The sequence below is a fragment of the Lipophrys pholis genome (assembly GCF_963383615.2).
Source record: "Lipophrys pholis genome assembly, chromosome: 1".
Classification (NCBI taxonomy): Eukaryota; Metazoa; Chordata; class Actinopteri; order Blenniiformes; family Blenniidae; genus Lipophrys; species Lipophrys pholis.
The window spans coordinates 45,909,511-45,916,349 of NC_137635.1; positions in this window are offsets into that span (position 1 = coordinate 45,909,511).

Genomic DNA, 6,839 nt, shown 5'->3' on the forward strand with positions numbered 1-6,839 from the left:
TCCATTTCGGATGTACAAACTCCATTATTATAAGGGGGGACAAAATCCTTAATATAAATCATTTGGGTCTATGATGTCTATTTTTCATAGTCCCAATGATGTCATTGATCAGCTCATTTATCTTGTCCATCCTGTTGGTGCGCTGTTTCAAGAGCAAATTCTCCTGGAAGGCGGCTCGAGAAGACATAAGTGTCCTCAGATCTCTTTTATCTGTGTATTTTGTTACAAGTATCCTGATTATAAATTGCAGAAATTCACTGATTCTCTGTGTCCGTAATCAAATCACAGCTCCTCTTTCATTAGACGGTTCTCACTTCCTCAACACTAACCCTCCTTCATCCCCAGCCCTTCATTTCTCTTACTGGATTATTGGGATCAGTCTCATAGATAAATGAGGTAAAGCAGGAAAATTTGATTAGCCACGTCTGCAATCATCAGATAACACAATGAAAAAGATATTTTCCTTCCAAACTTTTTTTTTTTTTTTTAATCATATTTCTCGGTCGTCATATGACACCTGCACTTTTCAGAAACAGTTCGGAAACTTTCTCAAAAATCATAAGCGATCGCTCCAGCCTTGAGCATGTTCAGTAAGGACTAACAATACAAGTCGTTCCACGGAAATGAAATCAGACTGCAATGTGTGTTTTGTCGTCCCCAGCTGCTCAGAATTTGCCCTAATTACTCCCCCACGGCTTCTCATTCCTCCCGAGAACAAGCTGCATCGCCCGCCACCCACCTAGCACGTCTTATTCCTCTCGTCTTTTCTTTCTTCTGCGACGGGAGAAAACTTGAAATGACACATTACCTTTTTCTGATTGTTACAACGTGATTGTAATTACCACTAAATTGGGCTGCGTCAGTTATCCCTGTTTGAAGAAGAAAATGGATAACAATCACATAATCAGACAAAAGTTTGGGTGTATTAAAAATCCCTCACTTGATTGAGTGCATCCCATTACTGGCATTTCGGATACAGGTACGTTTGATGTTGGTGTTCTACCTCGGATCTATTACTCTTTTAAAACTGCTTTTTACAATATGATGGCGCTTTGAGTCATGCCGGTATCCACTCTGAACTCAGTCCAACAGAAATACCGCCAGATGACAGATTAGCATTAGGGAAGCACCAATACTGATACCTGCATTGACTATCGGGTCCTATATTGCTCTGTGTACTCCAATACACTCCAGTGAGTAGTTACTTGGTATCGACAAGTGGCTTAGTGTTAGTACTTTAAAGAAGTGGTATCAGTGCATCCCTGGGTAGCGTATAAACGCCGCGGTTCCTATAGTAAAGCAACTCTGCAACTATTTTCCTGGACACCGCTTTATTGGAGGAACAATAAGGCAATATTTTGAGATTGAAAAAATCTGTTTTGTAATTTTGATTTCAGAAGCAGTTTGCGTTTCCACAGCAACATCTCCAAAGCCCAGAAATGCTGAAAAGGATGTAGTTAGCACGCGAGGCCACTAGTGGATGCTGTTGGTGGTTTTTGTTAATGAAATCACACACGGAAGCATGCTGAAAAACTATACCTTAGAAATATTAAGAACAACACAGAGATTTGTATGGATAGAAAACCAAACTGGATTCCTATTCCGGGTGACTCTCAACTCTAAAACTATCCAGTCCCAGGAGGACATGGACTGGGAGTCATGACACTCTGGAGGCAAACATTGTTATGATCGTCAATCTACTCGCACATGTGCAGAAGAACTATTTACAGAACAATTTAAGAACAACTTTCTCCGGAACATTTGAATGGAAGGCATCAGATTAATAAACTATTCTATTCTATTCTATTCTATTCTGTGAGGAGTTCTGGGTCAAGAGTTTTTCAGTTGGGGTTAAGACAGTTTTAGGTGGAGCTGGAAGAACCAGACCAAGGTGTTTGTATTGACCAGAGAGAAATGTGCTGAGGGGCTTCATCTTCCTCCAGCTGAATGACGCCAAGAATCTTCTGCTGGGAGGACAGAGTGGAGAGATTGGCAGAGTTGGTACAGGACATAGCAGACTTTGTGGATTTTGGTGCGACAAGAGTCCAAAAAAATGATGGCCCCGATCATCTGCTAAATCAGAGTTTGTGGGAGTTACACTACAAAATTGATCTATACAGAGAATCTGCTTTGAGCTGCCGGGACTACTCTGAATGACAAAACAAATTCAATTTTCCACAACACTGGTATCACCTCCATGCCAAATTCACTGATCTGCTCCTGTTTCGGGTCACATTATTGCACTGTTATCAACTGCCCCCTTCTCTTCCACTGTTATGAGGACAGTTCATAGCTATTTTATGTTCAGTGAGCCCACTATCGCATCAGATAACTTTTTTAATAACACCTGAGTGACTCTTTTCTTTCTAGTTTTATCACATTCCCTCTCCGCTCACAGCTCTCTCCTCTTTTCTTTAAGTTACTGAAAGAAATGATTAACTGGATGGAAACAGAATCTTATTTGTTTTGTGATAACATCACTAAAGATATTTCCTCAAACTTCAGCAACATTCATGTAGATCAGGGGTGTCACACATTTTAATTCAGGGGCCACATACAGCCTGATTTCATCTTGAGTGGCCCAGACGAGTAAAATAGTACCAGAATAACTTTTAAATGTTTTAAGTGTTTCTTTGTTGTGGCGGAGAGTATTCTTTTTACAAAAAAACCAATTACTAATAAAACTGGCAACAATTTCAACAGACAATTTTAATGAAAGCTTCTGCTGCCAAAAATGCAAATAAAAAAAACTACATGACAACAACGAACAACAGCACCCACTCGTGGCCCTACATCCTAACCACATTGTTCTCAAAACATTGCAGTGTAAACATGAAACAAAAGCGCAATAATTATGTGTTTTCACATGAAACATAGTGTAAATGGGATCTGAGGCAAAGATGCATCAATACCACTATTTTAGAGGGCGAGTACAAGTATGGGTACTAAGCTTCAGCTACTTGCCGATACCGAGTACCAATACGAGAACTTCATAAATGCTATAAAGCACTATTTTACACATGGATACACCAAGGCTATTGCATACTTGCGGGCAACGTTGCTGCTCTCCTGACGTCACGTAATACTCGCCAAGCTTTCACGAGTACGAGTATTCTCTCCAGTACCATACCCTATACTGATACTGGTATTGGTATTGGTATTGGCGCATCCCCATACCAAGTTATTGAGTTGAAATCAGTTCTATAGTTCATCAAATATTATTTCTGGATAATGGCAGCATATCTCGAAACAAAGAAGTACAGGTTGTGCAGGCAGTTATCATAGGCGTGTTGGGTAACTTAACAATGCATCTTTCAAGCATAAATGTACTTCAAGGATTCACGTCATCACTGTGTGAAATATAAACCTGCTATTTTTGTGAAGCATAGACATTACAAACTCAGCAAACAAGTCTTTCATACCTTCAAATATTTTAATAACAGTGCCCTATAAGTCAATGATTCTCAACCTCTGGGCGAGCGCCAACTATTGGGCCGCGAAAAACTTTCAGTTGTGGGCCTTGGGGGCCAAAGGACTGCAATGCCTCTTCCCACCACTTGGGTGAATGACACGTCATTCAGTTGTTGAACACGTTTGAATAAGCAGCAGAAGAAGAAGCCGGGTATTATCAGAGTGTGCGCCTGTGTGCGTCGCCTCTCTTGTCATCAGACAGGGAAAAAAAATGAAATGAGAGCCATTAAGATAAAATTCAATGATGTTTGTCGGATCAATAAAATGATGCGTGTGCCCGATTAGCAAAACAATATAAGATATCCTTCACTCAAGAAGCAAATAGCATCAAGCACAAGTCGCCAGGATCTCAACTGCATCTATATTCCTTTACCAGTGACGTAATCGCCTTCATTATGGCAATATTGCCTTCAGGCATCATTGGATGGATTGAAAGCTCAGCAGGGGTTTCACCCACAATGTCACCAATTCTGTCCTGTGAGACAGTGAAAAGATCAAGGACCATCTAGTTTGTATATTTTTATGGCAGAATTCAGTCATTTCGTCATTGGTGCCACCCACGCTGTGAGTAAGAAGCTTTTGTTGGAGTTTGCCTACACCAGCCTCAGGGAACAAGGAGAGGCCCACCTTCTGAACGGCTGCCCAAAGCTTTGAGTCAGGTCGGACATCTGAGGCTCAAATGAAGCCGTGAGATTCAAAGGTGGGCGTGAATCCGCAGGAGCAGTTGATGCAGTCAAAATAGCACGATCAACGTGAGTGCGACTGTTAAGGAACGCAACGGCACAAATGTCAATTGGTGGGAACACTGACATAAATATTTTGACTGGAGAGCCAGAACACTCAAGAGGTGGGTGCAACGGAAGAACGCTTAGAAGTTCTGTCAGTGCCCAAAAAAGGGATTATATATGAGTAAAAAATCCCTTTAAACATTGACATTCATAACGCATGGTGTCAGAGAAAAAGAGGTAATCCGATCTTCCAAGGAAACGGCTGACTCGTTATATTACTCAAGGTGAAAGGGACATTAGAGTAACTATCGTCTGTATTGACAGGGCAGAGTCTTCATGCTTTGGGCCATGATGTCCTCTGGATTGATTCACTGATGGTCTTCTCCCCCTGTAGGTGATCATTTGGAATTAAGAAGGGATCCACTCATACCGATACCAGTATTGAATATCGGGTCCAATACTGCACAGCGTTAGTACTCGTACTCATTAAAACTCCCCAAAACAACCCGGCGAGTATTACGTGGCGCCATGCGTCAACAACGTCAGCAGCGGGTACACAAGGGAGGACGAGCATTATCAGGGATGTGTTTTAACAAGTACTCATATCGAAAAGTAGCTAAAGGTTTGTACTCGTACTTGTATTTGTCCTTTAAAAGAAGTGGTATTCGTGCATAGCGAGAGACGTTGAGAAGGATCGATTCCACGGTGTGCCAAGAAATTGAAGACAAACTGCAGAACATCAGCGAGGTCATCTTGTGACAAAGTACCAAAATAAAGTACAAATTCTGCAAGTAGCAAATGTAGACTTACGATCTGTTATGATAAGAAAGAAACTGTGATCCTTGACAACGTTACTTTCAGCCACAGCAGGCTTTCATGCAGACTGTCTGTCTTTTTTAAACTGATATTAAGGTTATTAAAGTGACAAGAAAAGGCTGAGACGGTTCTAGGACCACGGAAGAGCTTCAAAATAATGAGATGAACCAATGTCCTTGACTTTATATTTCAAATTAAAATCACCCTCATTTGATGTCTGTTGATATGATCTAATCGTATCGTCGCGCACCAAGCAACTTGTCATAAAGTTAGAAGTTCAGTTTAAGATTAATTAACACAATTAAAAATGAATATTAATTCCTGTCTTGACATCCAGTCTGAATGAAGATGGATGATAACTGGCATCACAGTCAAAACGCTTTTTATTAACTGTTCACTCAAACACTGAGTTGAGGGAGAACCGATTTAATGATATGTTACTGCACCAAAGGTCGAGATTGCTGTTTCACTTATTAATTCCTAAATTGAAGACTTTTAACTGGATTGTCAGCCCAAAGTTTTCTCTATAGAAAAACCCCCTCACAATGCCGATACTTCACATTGGAAGGTAATCTGGAGGACCATTTGCACCTGCTCTTAGAAAAGGATTCAAACAAAGTTATGTCTTTGGTGGATGCATGTTATCCACGCACTCTTTCATCCATTGTAGCTTATTGTTCTCTGCTTTTTAATTCTTTTTAGTCACAGCCCAAAATGTACAGAACAAACTCCCCATTCATAGTAAGTGACCTATCTTTTTTCTCTTTGACCTACCTGGACCAGCTCAATGTGTTACTATGATATTTAAAAATAAATAAAGAAATGCTGCAGTTAAAGTTACATATATTTAAAACCTCTATATTTAACAAGGCAAAATGAAATATAATGCTTTAAATTCTTCATTTATCTATTATTCACTTATTTACAGATTTACTTATTAAACTTGACTGAAGCGGTTTGATTTGAGTTCATCGACTCCCTCAGAGATGTCAGAAGAGAGACGACCAATTTTCACCTTATCTCTGAAAGCATCTGAATTTGCAATGTTTTCCCCCCTCTTTTTTTTTTTACCTTATCTGTATGAGCACTGAAATGGTGGAGGTGCTGATTTTTGTGTTTTTTTTTGCAGTCATGTTCAGGTCCAAGTTAATTTACTTATAAAACCTTGTTGTTACTGGCCAGGGACTTAAAAAGGGGGAAATGAAATTGCACGACATGGATCAAATGAATTACTCAATTACAGAAAAGGATATAAAGACCACATTTTCGATAGGCAAGAAAAAAAAAGTCTCAAGAACTGGGAGCGTGAGATTCAGCTGGGCTGGTTCACTCTGATGTCAGACAGTGGGAGTTTATGGAACTGAAAACGTAATGTTGACTCTGTGTGAACCTAGGACTGTTGCCAATGACTGCAAACATAAATGGCAACATGCATTATGGAGGCAAGGTGCTTTTAAAAGATTCCCAAAAAGTTGGCACTATGAAAATACAATGAAGACAACGCAGTTTGATTCAGTCTCATATATCAATATTTTGTGAACATATCAGTGGCAGTTTAACTGCATTCGCTCTTCTTTTAACAACAGTCTGACAACGGAGGAGACAGAATGAATGAAAGATTTGCAAATATTTGCATTTTCTTTTATTTCCATATGACAGGGTGCCCAAGCTTTTTGGGGGGGTTGTTTTTGTTGTTGTTGTTTTATTTGAATAATTAAACTCAAATTCTAATCCAAGTCATTGAATTTGATTTGCAGTTTGCAGGTTCGAATCCCACCTATCTATCCATCTATCTATCTATCTATCTATCTATCTATCTATCTA